Source organism: Lonchura striata, chromosome 6, assembly GCF_046129695.1.
Source record: "Lonchura striata isolate bLonStr1 chromosome 6, bLonStr1.mat, whole genome shotgun sequence".
In the NCBI taxonomy this organism is placed as follows: Eukaryota; Metazoa; Chordata; class Aves; order Passeriformes; family Estrildidae; genus Lonchura; species Lonchura striata.
Genome location: NC_134608.1, coordinates 60,995,010 through 61,020,116, shown reverse-complemented (window position 1 = coordinate 61,020,116; position 25,107 = coordinate 60,995,010). Strand labels below are relative to the sequence as shown.

The 25,107-nt window shown below is 40.0% G+C and overlaps 1 long non-coding RNA gene across 1 annotated transcript in view; it reads right to left on the bottom strand.

Annotated features, from left to right (window-relative positions):
• Nucleotides 1-24,903, bottom strand: part of LOC116183689 (uncharacterized) — a 30,629-nt gene extending 5,726 nt beyond the window's left edge. Inside the window, exon 1 of the long non-coding RNA XR_004148357.2 lies at nt 24,816-24,903. This is a non-coding gene — a long non-coding RNA (uncharacterized LOC116183689). The remainder of the gene's footprint in view (nt 1-24,815) is intronic.
• Nucleotides 24,904-25,107: the final 204 nt, after the last annotated feature.

Below are 25,107 nucleotides of genomic sequence, written 5' to 3'. Positions count from 1 at the left end.
ATCAAGGACCTTCCCAGCCAAACTGGGGCTCAGAGCTGCACACAGCACTCGAGGTGAGGCCCCAGCAAGGCTGGGCTCAGCAGAACCATCAGCTCTTGTGCTGGCCTGGCTGAGCTGTGCTTGGTGCCCCCCAGGATGGAGTTTTCCCTGCAGGCTGCCAGGGCACACTGCTGGCAGGCACCCCCAGGTCCCTTCTGCAGGGCTGCTCCCCACACGCTCCTCTCCCAATTTACACCCGTGCCCGCTGTTACTGCAGCTCAGAAGCAGAATTGTGCTGGGCTGACTTTATGATGCTTGTATGCCCATTCATCTGTTTGATCCAGAGATAAGTTGTGCACATTTAAAATTGGCTCTGAAAGTGAAGAGGGGGGAAAAAGAAGCAGGGAGTTTTGTTGGAATCTGAGGTATTGATAATTCCCAGATTGTAGAAAGTCTCTGTCTCTCAGCCCCCTGCCAAAGCAGAAGCCATAACTGGTCTGTGCTGGTTTCCAGGTTGTTTATTCTGTTTCTCTCTCACATGTTCTGCTGCCCTGCCCAGCTCTGTCCTGCAGGGCAGCGTGTGGGGCTCTGCCCTCAGTGGGATGTTACAAACATTAAATACCAGAAACTCCCTGGGCTGGATTTACAATAACGTGCCAATATCTGTCACCTACGTTGGACAGTGTGTCCCCAGCCTGAACCAACAGAAAAATGCCAACACCACAGTGAGACATGGAGGGCATGAAGAAGGAGAAAAAGGACAAGGCACACCCAATTTCCTCCATCTTGTCCCCTTTGAACCCCTCATCTAGAATCCTAAAATTTGACTTTTGCACCCGTGCCACACTTAATTATTACTGATATCAAACACTCAGAGCTTGTAATTAATCCTGTAAGATTGAAAACTCTTTTCCATGGCCAGAGATCACAGCCAGTGTCTCTGGGGGCTCTGTCCAGGGGGTTCCTGACCCCTGCCAGGGTCCCAGACCTGCCAGGGCAGCCAGAGGGATGCCCTGGATTCTGACAGAGTTTGTTTTCAGAAACTGCACTCACTCCTCCACATTCCTGCTCCCGTGTTGTCTATGGACAGACAGACAGCAGGACAGGGCTCTCCTTTGCTTTTAGTTAGTTTTTAGCTAGCTGAGGTAGAGAAGTTCCCTGGACTGTGTTTTTTCCTTTTTCTTTAAACCTGCTCTGGAGTAAAATACCCAGAAGAACACCAACTCACACCTAGAGCCCACTAGACCAGGCCTAAACCACAATATTTCTAGCGCTGGAGGCACTAATAAGAGAGTAAAACAACTAAACTACAGCCCACAAAGGGAACTTTCCAAGTTTATAATCTCTTTTAAAATGACAAAAGACTTTATTGTTTAATAGCATCCATTTTTTGTACTAATAAATGCTTTACCTATTAAAGAAACAATTTTTTTCTGCTTTCCTCCAAAGAAATCTTTTCCCTGAACCAATTAAGGAAGGGACCACTTGAATTCACTTTCTAGAGGAAACCCCTTTAGAGGCTTTCTCTGAAATTTGCCCTAAACCAAGACAAGAATCCAGCATTTGGACTTGCTAAACTCCGTCCCATTGATATTTGTCCAATTCCCCATTCTATCTGGATCCCTCTGCAAGATGTCTCATCTTTAAGAGTCAACAGCACATCTCAGTTGGCATCAGCTGCAAACCTGCATTCAAATCCTGCATTTGGATCACTGATAATGAAATGGAACTGAAGTGGCCCTGGAATTGGAACCTCGGGAGCAGCTGGTGGCTGCTCACCACCCTCATGGAGTCTCATTCATTTTCTCAACATATATAGATAAACCCAAAGATTCACATGTGTATATACATGTGTGGCATTTTATTTCACCATCTGTGTTCATGAAATGCCCAGTAAATACATCACAAAGTAATAAGTTTCCCCAGAATAATAATCTCAGCCTCATTTGCAACCTCGGAATTGCCTCTATCTCTGAAGGTTCACCAAAAAAATATTACAGAGCTTTTAAAGCCAAACATATTGGAATGCAAAGACTTTCTAGTAAGGTTCTTGAAATCAGTCCAAATTTTATTTATTTATAGGTTAAAGAAGAGATGAAAATCAGCTCATGAGTCAAACCATATAAAATGAATGAGTTGTCCTTGACTAGTCTTTATAGACAAAAATAATGAGATTTTTATCCCAGGTGTGAAAGTTGGGAACACATGCTAAGAATACACAAAGTAGGTATTCCTGACAGTGAGGCAAAACTGAAATCTCCCTGTCAGTCCAACAATCTCTGCAAAATGAAATAGATCTTAAATTATTTTTATCTGTATCAGCTGAATAAAAAATCAGATAGTCACAAACCTTAATTTCCACAGACATATCTGCTAAATTTAAAGATGATACAAAGATATGATATAAAAATAACTTTATCTTTACCTGAAGCTGAAAAGCAGCTTCAAGAAATGAAAAGGCACTGCACACACAGAGCAATATTTATGATCCTGATGTTTGAAATACAGTTTATATTCCTAATTTCTCTGCAACTTACATAACCTATGTAACTAATTTTTTGAGCCTTGGGTGAAAATATATTCATGTAAAAAAAAAATCTTTAATAATCTCCAGCAAATTCAAAAGTTCAAATTTCAAATAGGATTTGTTTTATGCTGGGATTTTTTTTCATAATTTCAGTTTTCCAGATTTCTTTGTTCCCTGTGAATTTTGATGCTCTTATGGCTCTATAAATAGCTTCTTTGTAACATGACAGTTGAACAGAGGTTTCTTAAATAAATGCAGTTTTATCAAGCATTCAAATAGAAGCTGTTCTTGCCCTGTAGTTCCAGGGTGTTTACAAAAACACATTTCCCAAGTAGTGTCCTACATCAGGCAAGAAAGAATCCTTCACATGCCAATATGCAGACAGTTGCTCAAGGATATATCAGCTAGCCAGTATCATGAGTGTCTGACTTGCACAGCACTTGCTTTAAATGTAAATAAATCAAAACTAGGTCCAGAACACAATCTTATTCAGCTGGGACACATCTAGGGAATGGCTGACAGAGGTGGGGGTTATTTTTCTCCCTAAGTGTCAACCCGTGACAGATCTCAATGACACCCCATGCTATTTTTCTACAGGGAGTACCAAGAAGCAGAAAGACACAGACTTCCTACAAATCTTGACATGCCTAACAGTCCCAGAGTATCACATCAGCCCCTTTAGGTTATTTCAGTTTGATCTACATATCCATGAAAATAAAAATCAATGTGCCCAATGGTCTAGTAAAACATTCACCCTATCCCGTGCTGCCATTTCTTTTCTGCCAAGTCCAGGCATAAAAGGCACAGTGACCCTTGGAGCTGTGCCACTGGGAACACATCCATCCCAGCAAATGATGTCATGGTGAACAAGGTCTAATTTATTAGCAGATCTTCCCCCTTGACTCCCCTGGGATGGTCTAGGCCTGGTTTGAGTGAATGCTGTAAATACTTGCAGGTGTTTTTACAGGAGCCACGTAGAAAGACAGTAAGTGGATTTTTTTTTTCAGGCTCCTGAAGGATAGGACAGCACATATTTATATGAATATATTAATTTATTTATTAATATATTATTAATATATGTTTATAAATATATTCTTTTTTTAAAAATATTTTTATCACATAACAGAGGCTCCAATTCACCAACAAAAATGTCAGAACATTTCAATGTTTGAGACAAAAATATTGATTGATACAAGGAGAAAAGCCTTCAGTATTGAACATTAGATCCTCCCTATTATTCACTATATGGAGCCCTGGTTTCAAAGTTCTCTGAAAGTTGCAAGTATTTTCTTCTATTATGACAGTGAAGCTTGGCAAGACTTACAGATTTTAAGGAGGGAATGAGGCATAGAAAACACAAAAAAAACCACATAAAAACACATAAAAGAGACATAAAAGAGACAGAAACCACATAAAAACCAACAATGCCGAAGATGAACAAAATATTTATCCACCTGACAGATTGCAGGTGTACACAAACACACTCTACTCCTTGTTGGAGACAGCTAAGGCAGCCCTCCAAAATGCAACCTGCTCTCTACACGGCCAGAGCAAACTTGGAGCTATGCAGAATATAAATATACTGCACAAATGAAAACAAAATAAACACTGCTCTTTTGGTGGGGAACCAACAGAAGAATATATAGGCATGGGTCCAAACCTGAGATAAAATTTTGTACTTCCTCTAACTTCAAATCCTCATAAGCTCAGAAGAAGTCAAGTTTGGATTTAGGTCTGCAAAGCAAATGCTGTACACTGCAGATAATCCCTCTTTTCTTTGCATAGTTTGAAGTATCAAAGTTTTTTAAAGTGCAAATCTTTATCAACATTTCAAATATTTAATATCAAATGTATTAAGATGAGATGTATTGAGATGTCATTGTAATATAGTAACGAGTTAAAAAGTCAGAATTTCCTTCCTGTCAGTTTAAATATCAAATGTGAGCTATAACATAATATAGATTGTTGTAGTATGGATTATTTACTATATCAGAACTAATGAAATCAAACTACACTGCAGACACAGCAATATTATCCAAACCACATGCATTAGCCTATATAAAAGAATGGTTAGTCTAGATGCAGAGCACCTTTCCTGGAGATTTTAAAGTTTTTATTCATTTACAGATGTGCCACCACCATGTATTTCAGCTGCAATTGGGTGACCAACAGCGAGGCAGCTCTGTGCTGCAGCTCAATTCAGAATCCTTCCAGCCATCCAATGAATGGAGAAAAAGAAGGAGGAAAAAAATCAGGGTTTGAATAAGTTAAAAGAACCAGAAAATTCAACAATGTGTCACAAATAGAGAGGTCATTATGCCTGGATAAACCAGGATATTAACAGTTGCAGAAAGTGAAACACTATCCACAACTTAGCAGTCAATGAGCCCTGCTCAGAACCAGTGATCTGCTGTACAACAAGGGTGGCATTTTACAGTTCAGTGAGAAATGGAACAGACCCTTGATATCTTCATTTGTCCTTTTTCTGTGCATATTTCACAGTGCAACGAGTTAGGGTCCATAACGTGTCACTTGTTATAACTACAGAGTTTACTTGAAATATCTATGCACAGAAAAAAAAAAGTTCAGTGAACTGCAAAGACTGTAACAAATCCATAGTCTTTGAGTCAATATAAAGTTTTACTCCAAGTCTGAAACAATGTTGGTTAAACATGCCCAAAGTCCCATTTGAACTATTTTTGCTTTGAATGCAAAATTTACTACAACATTTACAACATGTGATTTACTTTTTAAAAAGCATGTTACATACCAGATATTATTATTATTTCACATTTGAATGCAACCTTTGCTACAGAATTAGATCACTTAAACCTTGGCTACATGTCAACAGCTCAAAAATATTTTTTAATTAAATTCCATTTTAAAATAGGAATGGCTATAGCAATAATATAATTAAAGTGTTTAGTCATCAACATTTTGCTACACTGACTACAAGGTGAGAAAAATTAGAAATTACTTTTATAAAAGACACTGTCAGTGACCTTTCAGTCCTTCTTAAAAAGTTGTAGTAGAAAATGCCATTAACAGCTCTCCTAGATTGGGAATAATGGTGGGTATTTCTATATACATATCTCTAAGAAAATTTTCTGCTCGTGCATTTTTTCTGCACAACCATAAATAACCATTCTGAATCACTGATTAAGAGGTGACATTAGGAAAATGTCAGTATGAGAAGACAGTTTCTAATTTCTAAGAAATATTTGCTGTATTAATATGCCTGGAATTGTTTCACACAACATCACACTACAGAACAGCAAAGGATAAAAACAATTATAATTGAAGTTTACTGTGGACTGTAGAATGCCAGCAAAACATTATTTTGTTCAATTAAGCATGAAAATAAATGTTTCAGCATCATATCCAAGAACTGTACTGCATGATTTTACAAGTTCTGATAAAGATTTGTATCTAAATTTTCCCAGGTATCCCACTGTCTTCTGCTACTGGAAATGAAAACATCCTAAGTTTGTCCTGAATTTCTGCTTTGACCAAAAGAAGGAAATACTGCAAATCATAAAAATGCCAGTTTAATGAGTTTTCCATATAAAAAACATTTTAGGTGGATTCAAGGGAGCTTTCAGACTGCCCTGTGCTGATGTAACTCAGCTTCTGGGGCTTCCATGTTTAATTTCATCTTCTTGTTACACGCCTTGTATACATTGCTTTTCATAGCTCCATGAATAAAGGTTTTCTTGCAAGAAAAAAAAGACAGGTGAACCTCAGTTAAGCAGAGTATTAAGATGAAAAGGGAGACCTTGAAGTAATGGAGGGGGGGAAGCTTTTAAACACAAATATTAGAATTTTCATTACTCAAAAACTATTGGTCATATCATACTCAAGTCTGATACAGACAACATAGCTGAAGAATGAAATAAGGCATTGCATTTTGGAGCCATAAAAAGAGTTGTATTACCAGATTATCTCTTCCAAAGACAAATTTATAAAAGAAATCATCTACTAAAATGGGTTTAAGTCTCTTTGCCAATAGCACTAGATACTTCAGTAAATGCTTGCCTTTTTTTTTTTTCCTGAGTAAAAACAAAAGGAAAAGAAAAAAGAAATTGTGCTTAGGTAATTTAGAAAATCTATCAATATTCAGATTTGATAGGATTATTGTAAACTAATTGTTTGGTTTATGTGTTTCAAGAGTACCGGGAATGTCCCTCTTAAACTGCAGGGAAAATGTAACTAAAAATACATTTAGAAAGCTCATACACTGAGCTTTCAGGAGTGGACTTTGGATGGTCAGTTATGTGAGGCCAACAAGGAGAATGTTTTTCTTTAGGTGTATCAGGACAAAAAATCTCCTAATAGCAGAAATAAACAATTTGGCTTTTAATTAAAATCTGTAAATCACTTAGACACATAACTTGCTGTGTAAACACACACACACACACACACATCCAGAACAAGCTGTTTGTCCTGTACTCCTTGGCAGGTACCAAAACTCCAAATAATGGTTAGTGTACCGAGGCTCAAGCAGCTAATTGGGTAAATACTCCTTGTGCTGAGTGAGTGATGTGCTGCACCTCCCTTCAGAGAGATCCCCCAGCACCAGGGAAAGGTTCTGCTGCTGCCAGACCCCTGACTTGAACTTGACAGGGCTGATTTGGCATCCAGCGACTGGTTACATTCATCAGGAGGTGAAGCTTCACAACAAAGATAATGTGGTGGAAGCAATTAGTATTCACAACATCAATAATAGGTCTGCAGCATTGGACTGTAAGCTAAGCAAGGCTTTAATAATATCTAGTATGTAACTTGCTTTTTAAAAAGTAAATCACAACATTATTTTGATTTTATGCTGAAATATCACCTGGTTTTCATGTAGAAAAAAATCTTTTCATGCACTCCAGTTTTTTATATTCCAAGGATTTTACAGGCTTTCAAAGAGGCTAAATACATTTGTTTTCAATTAAAGTGCATGATAAAGTGGCACTGGGTTTCTCCTTTTCTTCAAGAGTTCATTTGAAGTTATTTACATTTGCAATTTATGGCATCCGATTCTGCTATATAGCTCAGCAAGGAGAAGTCAAGAAAAGGACAGCAGTGGTAATTTCTGTCCCATTTCCATCTCTCCAACAGGGTCCCTGCCAAGAAATAAAATTATTACTCCTGCTGGCTGATAACTTGGTATCCAGGACCCTGTCTTGACCCTTCTCCCTAGAATTTGGATCTCAACTCTCCTTCGAATTCACTCCCTCTGCTGTCAGTAGAGAGAACAGACAGCAATTCTCCCTGTTTGGTCAGTAATTGTGGTTTGTCAGTAATTCTCCCTGTTTGGTCAGTAATTCTCCTTGCTTAATCCATGTGGGCAGTCCTGTTCAAGGTATGGCAAAGGCTCTCCTTCACCCCATTCACATTCTAGCAGAGTAGAAAGCCCCAGGGAAATGGAGAATCTCATCAGCTCCATTGCTGCAGACAATGTTTCTTCAAGAAAATGCTTCTGTAAGGCTGTGGTGGTGAGAAATGGGAGGGGAAAAAAAATACAGAATCATTAATGGTGCAAGGGACTTCAGGAGTTTATCTGCTCCAAAGTCCTGTTCAGAGCTGGGACAGCCCTGACTTGAAGCCTCTTTAGGTGCTGAGAACCTCCAAGGACTGAGGCTTCATATCCTTTTGAGGCCTTGTTTCAATGTTTAACCATCCTTAATGAAGACTTTTCATCCTACAATCAGTAAACATTCTCTTTCAAACCTTGTCTTTCATTCCCCCAGCACTGACCTCCAAAGAGGCTGTGGCTGCCTCTCACTACAGGTATTGCAAGGCTCCATCAGGTATTCCAAAGCTACCCAGTGCAACACGACAGGAACACAGGGCTGAATTACAGAGGGAAAAAAGCTCCTTAGAAATCATATTTAATCCTGATTTTGAACAAAAGATATTTGGAATAGAATCCTAGAATCAAGTGAACTCTGTGCTAACTTTAGCCTTCCCTGGGAAAACTTACTGATGTAGGTAATTTACCAGAACATCTGAATAGTTGTAAAGAGGTATTTTAAGTCAATAAAGTTTAAAATCAGACAGAAGTGGGAGCAATTTCAAACAGGTTGGTAGTTCAGGAATTGTCTGATATTCAGCTATGTTTCTATTCCTTATGGTGTTTACAGAGTATTAATAAGGACAGCTAATTGCCTGAAATTCCGGTGCTATTTTTCTGCTATGTCTTTTTCAAGAAAGACTAGTCAGAAGTTTTCAGTTCTATCTTTACTGTCCTTATGACTACCTTCTGTTATCACCCTACACTTCCATGACCACAAGGCTTAGACACCACAATTCCTTCCAAGCACAGTAATACTTTTTGTGTCACTTGATCAGAGTACAGGGAAAATAATCCCAAAACCCAACAAGGAAAGAGGAAACAGGAAAGAAGAAAGTTTATTTACACTATAAGCATTTTAAGATCATTTTTTCCCATTATGATTTTTACAATCATCACACTGGCAAAATGCCAGAAACTAGAGTTTACATCATAGCAACTAAACTAAGGAGAATCAGTTTGTGGTATCTTGTTTCTTCTTAGCATGAGAAATTATTTTTCCTGCCTAGCATAAACACCCACATTACAAAATTCAATTCTCTTTGGAATTGAAATTCGTCCAGCCTTTTCAACTTTGAAGAATCCACCCTGATTTTTATGAGAGAAATAGCCAAAATCCAGCAAGAGTGCAAATACAGTGGAAGTAAAATAATCTCTTCTTGTTGCCCTTCCATGGGCATTTAAAAAATGGCTTTTAACTGTTTTGGGGGGCTTAAAATTTTTCAGTTAATTTTATAGCTTGTTCAAGACTAGATACCAGCAATTACAGAGGAATTAGATGAGACAGAACAGTCAAACTTGCAAACAAAGCTGAAAAAGTTTGTCAAGTTTGCAAACAGCAAGAAAAATCACACCATTTTCTTATTGTGCCATGCAAAACTATTGTATCACACATCAGAGACAGGTTGCCATTATGACACTTCTGAGTTTTCCCTAAGCATTCCTAAGATAAACATCAAATTCTCTTAAATTAATTTGTACCATTTAGAAAAGAGTATAAGCATAATAAAAGCCTACAGGGGAAAAAGCCAATTAGAGATGAAAAAGGGTTTGTTCACTATTTAGCAAAGCAAAACCTCATAATATTACAAAATATCAGGGGGAAAGGCTTCAAAAAGAATGCCAGTACAGTGAAATCAAAACTGCAAGCAATATATGTTTTTTCATTTTTTTTATATTAACAAAAATTAATTCTAATCAAAACAGTTTGACAAAATATTCATAGTAAAGGACTGAAGCTCTACTTACTGTGTTTAACTCATAAATGGGTCTCAATTATTTTCCTCTATTATGCTTTCTCCTATTCAGACTTGAAAATCAGATTTCAGTTATGCAAAACACTGAAAATTTCCTGGTATGAATGAAAGAAATTAGTAATCTTTAGGGAGAAATTTAAATTGTTCCACATTCTGCAACAGATCAAGAACACAGAAGTGCACAAAACAATGTTCTAAATCTTAGCAGAAATAGACTGCTGAACTCAACAAAACCCAGAAACAACTCTCCCCTCAGGCATCTGAAAAACCCCAGAAAATCTGATAAAATTCTGAGAGATTTTATCATCTGACAATTGTCTATCCCAACTTGCTGGTTTAGAGATGATCTTCCTCAGTGATAAAAGGGCAACGGGCTGTAATTGTCAAGGTTAGCTACAATAAGGCTTATACAAAAGGATTATACACCCTGAATTCTCCTCTGCTGGATAGGTTTTAGTTGGTAATAAAAGATTAAAAGTAACAGTCAGGGGCTCAGCTCTAATACCTAAATCTGAAGATGTTTTTAAAGCACACACATCCAGAACATGCATCAGAAAATTTCCCTTCTTAGGGTAATCCTCTTAGTGTTTTCTGTACCTCACTGAACTTGAAGCTTCTGAGGATAAAAATATACTGTACCTGGCACCTTTATCCTAAATTTAGCTTCAAAGGGCCTCTTTTGAAGACACTGCATCAAAATGTATGACACAGTGTTCATTCCAGATGCATAACTGTGGGATCTTTCATCCTGTTTTCCAATATCAAAGCCAGAACATACAAGCACAATTTCTGTTTTTAAGTTGGAATTAGCTATTCCTTCCATTGTATAACATATTTGAACTTGGAATATTCAAATGTTCCAGATCATAAAATTATTCTGAGGTATATTAGATCACTGTGAGATGAGAAAATATAAAACCACTGCACAATGAAGAGTGTTTAAGTTGACTATTTTGAAAAAATGGCTAAGAAAAATCATTATCCTGTTTCCAAAATGAAGGTGGGTAAAACCCAATTCTTCAAGTAATGGAGGTACGAATCAGTTCACCTTCTGCTTGCACCCTTCTTGTGATGCCTGGTGAAGGCTGGCCTAGAACAGAGGCTGGACAGAGCTAAAGAATAAAGCAGGGATTGATTAAAAGGATCTCCTCCATGGATCCACCTTGGGCAGCACCAGAGCCCAGCCAGGGCTGCATCCAAATGACCCAAAATGGTCCCAAAATTCACAAGTGCTCCTGGGGGCTCTCCCTGGGATCAGTTCTGCTCCATTGGCACCTTGGAGTTCATTGTCCCATTCCAGCTTCAGCCCAGGCAGCCCCATCCTGCTTGTTTTTCTCTCTGCAGCCCACGGTGTTTGTGCTCCTGGGCTGAGATTTGGATCATTTGTCCTTGGTGCCCAGCTGGAGCAGGAATTGTTTTGTGTCCCTGCTCTGTGCAGAGCTCAGCATCCCCTCATGGGAAGCTCAGAAGTGCACACTAAAGCAGCACAGAATGTGAAAAAATAGAAAAGCTAAACCTGAGGCATCACTTGTGCCCCACCAAGAAGTGGACCCAGCAGTCCAAGCACTGCCCACTGACTTGTACGTTTATGGAATCAGACTGGGTATTTCTCCAAAAGGGATTGTGGTGCTGTGGCTATCATGACAAACTGCTGGGCAGAGACCCTCTAACCACAACTGGGGACTTTCCTCCAGGACAAGTCAGCTGGCTTCACTGTGGTCAGGAACAGCCATGGAAGGGAGCTTCCCCTCAGATCACTTAGGACAACCTTTGGGCCAAGCCAGCTCCAGCTTCTGCTGAGGAACAAACACCAGTGGAGGGCACTGCAGGAAACCTGTCCAGGAATTGACTTCAGGATGACACTGATAGCTCTTTACAAACATGCATTCACCTCAGGTAAATACAGAAGTAACCCAGATATCTCACAGTAAATAACCACTTTATGCCACTGTGGTTATCCATTCCAGTTCTGTAACTGTTCCTAGGGATAAATGGCCTCTTTGACACGAGTTTAATTTGTACCCAAGAAACATTTTGACTACTTGTTACACACACAAGTAGGAGGTTAAATAATTGAATAAAAAAAAAAAAATTGCTTGTGCAAATCTCAACTGCTCTTTAAAAAACCAGCCAGTGAACAATAGCAATGAAAGACTTAAAGATAAATTTGGGTTATTACTGTTGTAGATAATTGTCTTTCTTGGCTAGTACTTAAGACTCAAAATGTACATATAATAGTATTTAAAATAGATCCTAATTCTGCAAACTCACATACACTTATGGCTGCTTGTTGTGACCACAGAAGCATTTTCCTGAAGATGAGGGAAGCTGATCAGATGCCCAGCACTGACTGCTCAGAGCCTGGATGCCCATGCACTTAGAGGATCCAGGCTGTACAGGGACAAAAGTGCACATAAGACATCATAAGGCATTAATAAACTAATTTAAACTCAAATAAAATGTAACCTCAGGTTTATGCTATTGGTATTTTTGCTTAAGATACCTTTTAGCAAATGTCAAAAAAAAGTGTCATTTTGTTTCTCAGTTTCCAGTAATCACTGAATTGAAATAACCTATTCAGCTGTTGTAGCCAAGGATGGAGTTTGTATTCCTGTTTATTGTAGGACACACCCAGTTACAAGTTTAGTTTTTCATCAGATTTTCATTGCTTCAACAGGTATAAAAATTAGTTAGAACAGTAGAGATTAATCATTATCAAAGCAAAAGTAACAGCAAAAGGATATTTAGTAATTATACACTTGAAAGCAGGACAAAAAAGGCTATTTTCACTGAAGAAATTTTATGGAGTTTGCATTCCTATTTATTGTAGGACACACTCTGTTACAAGCTTAGTTTTTCACGAGATTTTCATTGTTTCAACAGGTATAAAGATTAGCTGCAATGTGCTACATTCTTACCAGACAGCAATTTTCTCCAATTGGGAAATCCATCCTCAAGGCTAGCTTTTCAGCGCTCAAATTTTTTCTTTTAAGTCTGTTTCCTCCCCCCTTCCTCTAAGCCAAATTACTCTATTATATCAGAGAACTTTGACAAAGTAGGAATTAATGCACTTGTCACATCCAATCAGCAAATAAGAACCAGGGCTCAGAAAAGTTGTGTAAATAAACTGTAACATCGCCGTTTCCAGCCACAGTCGCTCTGCCAAAGGTCACCCTCAGAACATCATTTAAGGGAGACCTGGATATAGAAATCACATCAAAGCTGACCTTTGGGTAAAATCAAACAGCTGCAAAGCCAGTAATGAGATTTTCCCCACAGAGCCAGCAGTGAGTGCTCTGCAGAGTGAATTAAGAGAGGAAATACCAACACCTGGATTGCATTTTCATGTGGTGGGCAGAAAATTCCCAACCTGACGTTGGCTGGGATCAGTTCAGGTGCTTCCCACTCAGACACCTCCCAGCAGCCAGATTTCTGTCTTCTTTAACCTACAGCTTGTGGGGAATCATTCCATGGCATTGATCTTTGTGCTAGATTTACACTGCCACAAAACTGTCTGTAAAGAGATGTATTTGAACTATACAATGGTGCTACTTCTTACAATATAAACATTGTAAATGTCTTCAGGAAATCATGAATATTCTAACATTATTTACCTGAATACAATGGAGAAATTTCCACTGAAGACTGTTAGTGTTCAGTGACCTTTTACACAGTTATATATTGGAAAATATTCTATCTGTTAGAAAAGTAGAAACAATATCTTTCAATTAAAGGATATTTTAAGAGACGGACTAAAATTTATTGATTTGTTTCAGATACAAGTCAGAGCTTTGAAAAGTATTACTCAGATAAGTCTTTTCCTTCAACATTTTCCACTGTGTACATTTTATTGTATTTTGTGCCTAAATGATTTCCACCACACTGGCATTTATTTTCCTGTTGTGGATTTGGGTATTTCAGGCAGATAATCAGAAAGTAAATTTTTGGGAGCTTCTTCGGGTTTTGGGGTGAGGAGGCTTTTTGTTTGTTTTTAAATCCTCTTTTTTTCCCCTTGTGATTATGTGGTTTTTTGGGGTTTTTTTCCCCCTTGTGAATATGTTTGATTTTTACTGCAGGGTTATTGAGAAAGCAGCCTAACTTAAAAACTAAACAAACCCGCTTTTAATTAACTGTGGTGAAATTAGCCAGTATTAGTTGTCAGTTTGACTTTACAGTAAGATTCAATGGACTGAAATATAATTTCATACCACGCTAAAAGAAACACAGCAAAATGTGTAAAATATAAATTTATAAATTGTACAAAATAGAACAAGTTATTTGCTCAATAGAAGAATTTCCTTCTGAGTAAACCAATCATAAATTGATGGGAGAAGAGAGACCAGAGACAGAAAAACTATTTTTGAAATTAGAATACTGTAACTACTCATTACAAATCATGTACTAGTCCACCTCTGATTTTCCACTGAATTATGAACTAATAGATTTTATTGGTATAACACAGGTCATTTCAGTATGAGAGTATAGCCAGAAGAATCCTTTCCTGCTGTATGAAACAGTCAAATTGGCTTATATGAAGTATGAAAGTAAAAAAAAAAAAAAAAAAAAAATGTTTCTGTTAGAATATTTTCTGAACAATGACTGGAAGATTTGCCACTGAGTAATTTTTAGCTTACTTTCCAATTCTAATTGATTCTGGATTTACTCAGAATATTACTGAATCTAGATTTAGGACAGGCATTTAAAAAATTTTAAAAATCAATTATATTGATCACTGGTGCAGTCAAATATCCAGATCACAGCCAGGATTTAAAGGTAACTCATTGTCTAAGGACTCTCACAGGTACCAAGGAACTTTTCCAAAAGTGCCTCATCACTTAACACTTTTAATTTCAGCAGATGCAGGCATTTCACTGTAGCACTAAATTTAACAGACAAACAAAAAACCCCTACAAAAATAAAACAAACCAGCTCACTCCTTAGTGTGTAAAATGGAACACCCTACAAAATTATTTAATTGCTTCTCCTGTGTCCTGACCTTGCTTTCATCCAAGATTTTAGGAAATTAACTTAGCTTTGATGCTTTTCTTCACTTCCATTCAGCTTCTGACTAACAATGAAGATAATTAATGTATGATTCCACTGATTTCATTTCAACTTAAGAAAGCAGCCAAAATATTAAATAATTTGATTCAATAGTTCTGAGGCTGGTAAAACACACATTTAAAAATATATTTGGGCTAAAAAAATTAAAAAAAAAAAAGGAATGTTATTTCTATATAGCAGAAGGGACACTCGAATACGCGTACGAAGTTTTCTTCACACCTAAGAATTGGTCTCTCCACTGCAAAACATCACAGCCCTGGCTTTCTGAAGTTTATTTGTGGTCCAGTAAAATTGAGAGCTTGTAATGTTTCCTCTAGAATTATGAAGGGTATTTTAGTATCACATGATATTAGACAGAAGTTTGTATATAACTAAAATTTTCTTTCACTATTCCATCGATGTATCACTTTCTTAAAGTTGTAATAATTTTATGTCTTTTCTTAACTAAAAAAATTATTACTAAAACCAAAATCTAATTTCTCACTGAATGTAACTTCATGCAGATTTCACAGATCAGATTATAGAATAGTAATAAAAAGTAATACAAAAATATTAAAGCAAACAAGAAGAATGAGTCTTTACAACTAGTTTTAGTTTTTGAGTCTTTACAACCAATCTCAGAAGTTTCTTGTCAATATGAATGACCAAGACATACAGCACAGCAAAGAATTGATAGTGCCTGTATATTTGTCCTTAGGAAATTGATCAATCCGTGCAAATAAAAGATACATTGAAGGAAAGAAACCACGATGAGGATGTAACACACTTGGATGCATCCCGAGGAGGGAAAGGAAAAAGCTTTGGTCGGCCAATCTTTATAAAGCTTTACCAATTTTTAGCTTCCTTTCTGCTCTCATTGGTGCTTAAGAGGTTAAGACTTTATTTGTGAAAACAGAGCGAGAGAGCGGGGGAATCGTGTTGTCTGCAGCTTCCTAAGTCTTGCTTAAGATCCTTTTCAATTACCATCCATTTCTCCTTTAAAAAGGGACAAAAAAATAGAGGAGTGGAAGCAGGTCAGGGCAGCCTGTGACAATGACAGTGTGATGGGCTCGGGCCCCCCGTGGCGTTTCCATCTGCTATCATTAAGGTGACTATTCAGACATGAAAAAATCCCTCTCGCTGCGCTGACAGGCAGACATCAAGAACTATGACAAGGCATTAAGACAGAAAGTAGAGACAGAGATGTCATATCCCGCAAAACAATCCTGCCTCAAACGGGAGCTCGAAAATTTTATTGGAATTTAAAATCAAAATCAAAGGGCTTTTACCTGGGGGTTATCAAACTTCCCCTCTCATTAGTTTGACAACGGGGATGCGGCTGACAGCCACAGACACACTTAGCTCCTACCTGGAGCCTCTACCGCAAAAAACCCAATTTTTAAATGGTTTTCTCTTTTCTTACTCTTCGATTAAAGCGGAGCTTTAATTCCTGCCCTTTTCCCTCCAGGAAGCTGAGCGGGAAGGGCGAGCCCTGGCGGCTTGAACCTCGTTAAGCGCCGAAAGCCACAGTGATGACAATAATAAAAAAATAAACTAACCAAACGATAGATCTGAACTTCCGCGATAAACCGGCGCTGCTTGCCGGCGAGACAAGCGGCCCCTGGGCGCCCCGGGCTCCCTGGGTTCCCGGGATTCGGGCAGGGAGCGGGCCGGGAACAGGGAGAGGACCGGGAGCAGGGAGAGGACCGGGAGCAGGGAGAGGACCGGGAGCGGACCGGGAGCAGGGAGAGGACCGGGAGCAGGGAGCGGACCGGGAGCAGGGAGAGGACCGGGAGCAGGGAGAGGACCGGGAGCGGACCGGGAGCAGGGAGAGGACCGGGAGCAGGGAGAGGACCGGGAGCAGGGAGAGGACCGGGAGCGGACCGGGAGCAGGGAGAGGAGCGGACCGGGAGCAGGGAGAGGACCGGGAGCAGGGAGCGGACCGGGAGCAGGGAGAGGACCGGGAGCGGACCGGGAGCAGGGAGCGGCCCGGGAGGCGCGGGCGGGCCCGGCAGGGGGCGCGCCGGCACCGCTCCGCTCCTGCACCGTGGGGCTCCACAGCCCCGCTCCACAGTTCCAGGCTTGGCTCCACAGCCCCAGCCCGGCTCCACAGCCCTGCCCCACGATCCACAGCCCGGTTCCACAGCCCTGCCCCACGATCCACAGTCCGGCTCCACAGCCCGGTTCCACAGCCCCAGCCCCGCTCCACAGCCCTGCACCACGATCCACAGTCCGGCTCCACAGCCCGGCTCCACAGCCCTGCCCCACGATCCACAGCCCGGCTCCACAGCCCCAGCCCCGCTCCACAGCCCTGCCCCACGATCCACAGCCCGGCTCCACAGCCCGGCTCCACAGCCCTGCCCCACGATCCACAGCCCCGCTCCACAGCCCTGCCCCACGATCCACAGTCTGGTTCCACAGCCCGGCTCCACAGCTCCAGCCCGGCTCCACAGCCCTGCCCCACGATCCACAGTCCGGTTCCACAGCCCGGCTCCACAGCTCCAGGCTTGGCTCCTCAGCCCTGCCCCACGATCCACAGCCCGGTTCCACAGCCCGGCTCCTCAGCCCTGCCCCACGATCCACAGCCCGGTTCCACAGCCCTGCCCCACGATCCACAGTCTGGTTCTACAGCCCGGCTCCACAGCCCGGCTCCTCAGCCCTGCCCCACGATCCACAGCCCGGCTCCACAGCCCGGCTCCACAGCCCGGCTCCACAGCCCGGTTCCACAGCCCCAGCCCGGCTCCACAGCCCGGCTCCACAGCCCCAGCCCGGCTCCACAGCCCGGTTCCACAGCCCCAGCCCGGCTCCACAGCCCGGCTCCACAGCCCCAGCCCGGCTCCTCAGCAGCGCCGAGCCCCCGGCGCAGCGCAGCCCGGCGCAGGGACAGTCCCTGCCCCGGCATCCCGCACCCGTTCCCCGGGAGCCCGGCCCGCCTCCAGCGCTGCGAACGGGCCCGTGCCGCCGCCCCGCCCGTCCCAGCCCAGCGGGCTCCGCCGGGCCCGGGCACGGAGCCGCGGCAGCCAGCCCAGAGGAGGCTGCGGAGATGGGCTGGAAGCGCTGGGGCTGAGGATGGAGGGCTCCAGCGAGACCTTCCAGTCCTAAAGGTCTGCTACAAGAGAGCTGGAGAGGGACTTAGGACACGGGGGATGGCTTTAAAGCTGGAGAGGGGAGGTTTAGATTATACACAGGCGCCCAGACCTGATTGCCCCATCCTTGGAAGTGATCGAGGGCTGGACGGGGCTCTGAGCAACCTGGGATAGTGGCAGGTGTCCCTGGCCCTGGAACAAGCAGAGAGATCCCTTCTAACCCAAAACATTGTATCATTCTATGAGTGTTGCTCTGGTTTTTAAAAGTGTTAAGTTTTCTTTTAATAGTTCTTTTGAAAGTTTTAAAGTTCTCATAAAACTTCTTTAGCCTTCTGATAATGTTTACATATTGAGAATCAGAGTTCCCACACAATTTCAGGTACAAATAGAATAGTTCACGTATTTCTCTGTGGGCGGAGAGAAATGATTGATTGAGCTTTGGACCAGTGTGGTTGGAGAGGTGGTAATTCCATCCTCCAATCCACGGTCACCTTTGGAATTCTATAAATACCAGGTGTTTGAATAAAACTGGGACTTTATCTCCTTTGAACTTACCAGGCTTCTGTATACTTATTTTGTGTTCAATGGCGACATATCTTAAATCCTCTAGAATGATTCCTTTGGATCTTAAATCTTCTTCCTTCTGCCACTCTCTTCTGACTAAAAGACAATTTCTTTGCAGCTGCTGCACTCTCTTGAAGCATGGTTACTTATAATTTGAGTTTCCTCAGTCTCATCTCCCTTTCTGCTCTACATACCCACAGACTGAGTTCCAGAATGTTCTTCACATCTTCACCTTCATAACTGCTCTTTTAGATATGCAAAGAGTTAGGCTGCAAAACTGATGCTTTGGGGCTTTTTACTTAAAATAATTTGAGAGAAGGGGGCAATAATATGTGAATGAGGTGTACTACTTAAACTTGTTTGTCACGAAAAGAAATACATGTGTGATCATGTCTATCTTATCTACTCACACCTCATTTTACCATTTAATTAAATTTTCTCTTTAGCACAGGCACATTGGGAACAAATGTGGGAGGGCTGTTGGAATAGAAAAATCTATCAAATTCATATATACATATATATATATATATATATATGTATAAAATACAAATTCTCATTTGAGCTCAAGAATGAAGGGTATATATACACACAAACATTTAGGCTTCTGTATTTTAAATAATCCACCCACATGCTGATGGGAAGTATTGGATATTAAATATTGGAGATTAACTAGACACAAAACAATATCTTCCATATTGTTATGCCAATTGTCTTGGTATTCAAATACCTATGAATTAATCATTATTAATTAATATTAAGTTCAAATTTATATTTGAAGTATGTAATGATTGATCATGGAAAGATAATGACAATACCTAATAACTGAAGTTTCATTTATTGTTCACTTACTCTTACTTGCTTTTTCAGTCTGTAGCAATATGAAAAAAATGCATTTTGTTGTTTGAAATCTGAGGTTTTCTATAAACATGCTTCTGTTTTGTTGAATCACTAAGTTACATCCTTTATATATATAGAAGACAAAGTAAAAAAAAAAAAACTGATTGTGCATTTTCCTCCATCCAGTTAGATAATGGAAGCATGCCAATTGAAATTTCAGTAACCACAACAGCTACTTCAGCCACCAATTTAAGATGGGTCCTGGCTTCATGTAGAAGAAATGAGATTTTAAAAGTCATCCAGTCTAAAGTAGGGGTTTAGGATTTTTCTGTAATCTGTAGGTTGAGATAAACACCAGCCTGAGGCTGTTCACACTGGTTTTATGATAAACAAGGAATTTTGCATCATTCTCTCTTTTTAGAGAATGAACAGCTCAGACAGCTTCCTGGTTTATACCAGGAACTTCACTACTGTTAGCAGGAGCTAAAACCCAACTAGCCATCATGGTCTCTTAAATAAGGAGGATTGTTGCATAAATTTCAATGCAAAAGTAATTCCCATGCAAAAATATTTCCACTCTTCTGATTATAAGGAAAGCATTGGAATAATGGGATATATGACACAGGAAAAGCATAAAATTGCCCCTTTTAGACAATTAATTCATAGAGGTCCAAGGATTAAGGGAAAAACAATTAGTTTTATTTGTGATAAAATAAATTAAGGAAAAAAGCAGTGGAGAAATCTACATCTGGCACAGGGAATCCCTGAGACAAACAAAGAAGCAACATGCAACATTTGGAATAGCAACCACATCCCCAGCAGCAACCAAAAGACTGGGACTCTGGAAATCCTGGACATCAGAATTAATCAGTAACAGAGACAGAGCTCTCAGCCAATGTGAGAATTCACTTGTGGGGAATTTTGAATCAATTAGAGATGGGATCCCTGAGTTGTTTTTGATGATGGGATTTATTTTTCTTATCTTCTACACAGGCAGGAAGGGTGAGTTGGGCTCACATCTTCACTGCGTGGCTCAGAAGGCCACAAGACCCTAAGTTACAAGACCTTTTAAGGATTTATTGACCAATAAAACACTGCCAAAAAGGATCTTTATGGTTTTGACCTCATCCTTAAATATTTTGTCTTATGGACCCCTGCTACTTTCTTAGCCAATCCTGTTATGGCAACAAACCTACAGTGCTGCATTCTAAACTCCTTGTTACCTATATCTTAAACTCTAAAAGTTGAAACTTTCCTTTCCTTAACTTAACATGTCTCTGCTTTAAACTACAAATCCACACTCTCGCTTCTAGCACCTCAGTTTGGGAGCCTTTTCCAAGGTCTCAGATCAAAACCTGGGTTTAATTCTAAGCTTTGGCTCACAGGCCCAAAGTCCTGAGAGTTTCCTGCATTTCAGGTTCCAAGAAGCCAACCTCTATGGAAGTTTGGAACCACGGAGGGGAGCCCACAGAAGCTTTATCAGGCAGCATTTATGGGCAGGGTGCACCAACCCTCACCTACTTTGGAGTTGAGAGTTGAGCTGAAGAGGACCTGGGTGCCAAGCAGGCCACTGACACTTCCAGAGGAATTCCCAGTTCATTATTGTACTCTGAACAAGGGGATGGAAAACAGGTGGAGAGAAGGGAGAAATGAAAGGGGAGGAGAAGCAACGCCCTGGTGGGAAGAGGTATGGGATTGTCAAATGCCTCCTTGCCTCCCTGCTAGACTAAGCTGACTTTTTCCACAGCAAGTGTAGGACTGAAGACAGCAAGCATTAAAATGTGGGGGAGGTTTTACAGCGACTTCTGTGAGCCAGAAAGAAGTCTGAGAAGAGGATCCATGTTTACCCCTGAAAGAATTTCCTAACAAGGTCATTGACACAGAAACTAAGGAAGAGAGAAGGATAAATAAGAGAAACCTGCAATTGTCTATTCCAATGAGCACTTTGTCTTTCCTGACCAATGAGCAAAGTGTAAACTTTGTAAGAATGTACAAAAAGCATGCGTGCTAGAATAAAAAACAGTCTGAAGCCTTCTGAAAATGGAGTGTGTTGCTTTGTGTACTGTGTATTGTGAGTGTCTCAACTATGACATTAAAATGTTACCAAAAGCAGGAAGAGTTGGAGCAAACCATGAGAGGGAATCAAGGGTGTGTTGAATAAAAGCAATCACACTAGCAAGGAAACATGCAGGGGAGGATTGTGTGTTTTACACATGGAATAGTAAAGAAGCTGACATGAACTTCAAGAAAAGATCAAAGTGCAAATAAGACCATAGAGGTCCTGCTTTATTTTTACAACTTGTTTTATGTGTCTTTTATGTGTGGAGAAAATAAATAAATAATCTTTCCTTTGAACCTTAATAAAGTCACAGCTCCCAGGAACAGAAGGGCTGATAGGCAGCAATCCCTGTTGTTTCAACAAGAGAAACAAGGGGTCTGTCCCCAGAGACCCCTCCTGTAAAATGTGGGATCATTCACCTACAAAAGCACGGGCTGCATCGACTCTGAATGGAGCACTGGCTCCCCATAAACAGGAATGTTTAATCTAGCAGATAAAAGTAGAACAAATCAGGTGTAACTGGAAAAGCAAAGCAGCAAGTTTGTTCTTCCTGAAATGAGTATGTGCTAATACAATGGAGTCTTTAATACACAAAAGCTGTAAAGTGACAGGTATCTTTCCAAGGGCAGCATTGTACTTCTGGCAGACATTGGGGTATATTTAGGAATCTATGGGCAAAATCTTGAGCACAGCCACCTTTGTGGGCTGTGAACTGAGCATCTGAGGATGAGGAACAGTCCCTTAAAGCATCTGCAGGTGTTTATAGGAAGGGTATCTTTGCTCCTAAACACACTGTAACAGTTTCACACCATGGACATGCGCTGTGGTTGTCCTGTCCTGTTCTCTGTCCAAAAAGAGCAATCTAGGATTTGATAACCTCCAAATGATTTTGCCCTCTGAGATATGAGAAGCATTTGAAAGCTCTGGATTTCTGTTGAATGTGAAACAGGTCTGCCTAAGTGTGCAGACCCTTCACATCCCCATCCCCAGCCCAAGTAAACCCAGGTACTGTTGGCAGTCAATAGTGGCAACAATGCAGCACACAATCTTGTGCATCATGCAACATGAGTTTGAACAGATCTGCTTAAAACAAGCCTGATACTAAAGGTCTGCAAGAATAGACTTCCACTCTTTAAAGTATTGATAGGGCAGAATTTATATGATTATTGTAACATAAGAATAGAATAGAATAGAATAGAATAGAATAGAATAGAATAGAATAGAATAGAATAATTATATATTATTATAATACAACACAATTATAATATATATTATTCTATACTATGTTATATATTATTGTATAATATTAGAATATATAATACTATATATTATATATAATGATAGATTATTGTACATTATATTATTATTATGATTATTAATAATAATATAATGCATAATAATAATAGATTGTGGCAAAGTTTAAAAATTTACCCAGGGACATTCTTAATAAAACACCACAGGGGAAAGTACTGCAAAAATGAAGAACAACAATAGAAAGTAAGCAGTGGTGAAACATTGACAAAAAGAAACAACCTGGGATGAAATTAGTGGAATCTGGCATTAGACATTTTCAGTGTAAAATTCCTGAAAGCTTACCCCCAGAGCCTTTTTTCCAGGCTGGACAATCCCAATTCTCTCAGCCATTGCAAGATGCCACTAATTTGGTCAGCTGCGGACAAAAATATCACTACTGGTGGAGCTCTCAGTGGTTGATCTCAATTTAGAGAAATCAAATTAAACTACAGAAGTCAGGTATGTAACAATTGCTTACCAAAACAATTTTGAAAATACTGTAATTTTGTAAATCAACCACTCTACTGAAGAACTGTAACAATGTGACCCTGGACTGGGAAAGTGTTTTTCCATAAACCAAAACAAAGGGACAAGAAGAATGAAACAAGGAGCCTCACTGGTGAAGGGATGGAGAGCCCAAAACATCACAAACAGAGTATTTCAGAAGTACAGCAACAATTTCTTTCTGATATTACTGCATATTTGTTGAATTCAGCAAGAAGCTGCTTTCAAGTATATAAAAGTATTTGTTTATTAAATTATTTTGCCCCTCTCAACAGATCTCACCTAGCATATGCTGTTTATTATAATTGATTTATGAGGTCTCATGTATCATTTTCAGTCACCTGGGCTTTGTCTGTTAGACAACTATTTAGTAAAAGAAATAATCCCATATTCCCTGATTCTGAAGAAGGACAAAACAGAACTACTAAAAAAAATTACATTCATAACTATACTCAAACATAGATATAGGCCTGAGTGTAATTTAAAAATTGATTTTGGACAAAATTTTGTGGTTTGCCAGAAATGAAAAACACTCCCAGAAAGAAAAGTGAAATTTGTCATGAGCTTAAAGAGATTTTCAGTAAAGAGCTCCAGGAATGGGGACAGATTCTATCAACTGCTTTTAAAGCAATTGAATTTTTAACCTGCAGCTAGAATGATAACTATCTAGCTTTTATGAATTATGGTGCTTCAAGAGCAATTTGATCCAAATTTTAATTCTCTAATGTATCTATTAAGTCTATTTTTCCAGTATTCATACCTGAGCATAGATCAGACTGGAGTAGATTCTACCAGACTTCCCTAGAGCCAGATTTGACTGATCTAACAATGACTAAGGAAAGACATCTACTTACAGAAAATAAGGAAATTTACCCAGAAGCTGCAGTCTGAGCACCTTTGTGCCTGAACTGACAAAATCTGACTGACTCTGTAGTTTACAGATGTCTCTGCATGAGAATTGGCTACAGAATAGGAAATACTATCAGAACTACCATGTACAAGAAGAAAGAATTATGGTTATCATGAATGTGCAAATAATTTGTCATTTTTGTAAAAGCTGTTGCACGAAAAAGGAAATATGAACATTTTCAAGACTGAACACATTCATTTCTGGATACAAAAGTCCAATTAATTAAGAAAGTGATATTATATGACCATCTGGTTAGACAAGGGATGAAAAAAAGAGATTTTTTTCACCACAAAATATGCTGGCTATGTCAGGAATGAGCTGACATAACATGGCAGGAGATAAATCAGCTGCTCCCTGAACATGTTGAGAGGGCTTAAGCCCATCATGGTCCTTAACTACCTACAGAGGAGAGAGAAATGCCAGTGCAAGCTTGTACCAGGGATTGGTTCCACTGCCACAGCTCCTGGGAGGATTCTCCTGCACATCAGAGTCATGGCTGGGTCTCAGATGTGTGAGCACAGTGGCACATGTCCCCTGGCACAGGGGACATCACCATGCTTCTGATGTGGGACAGACCCTGCATGGTGATCCCGGTGGGAATCCTGAGGGTCAACAACAAAGCTGTAAAAATCAATTTTTTTCTGAGTGAAAACCTAAAATCACATAATTCTACATGATTTTAAAGTCATCACTTACTTAGTCTTTCCATCATAGCTCTAGATTGATTCTCAGAATAATTTCCCACTTCTTTTCTGTTAATAGAGAAGTACGTTCCCTGAGCCTTGGTCACCTTCGTATACCTGCAAAAATATATGCAAGTTAAGGATGCAAATTAAACAGTTAATTCTCAGTAATCATTTGGCTGCATCTACCTTTTAATTTAGATCTAGGGAAGCTCTGTTGAGGCAAACATCTCAGCCATCCCCACTTTCCATCCTCCAGTTCACCCTGCAGTCTTGGGACTGGATCCCTTCTGTCTGAGCAGCAG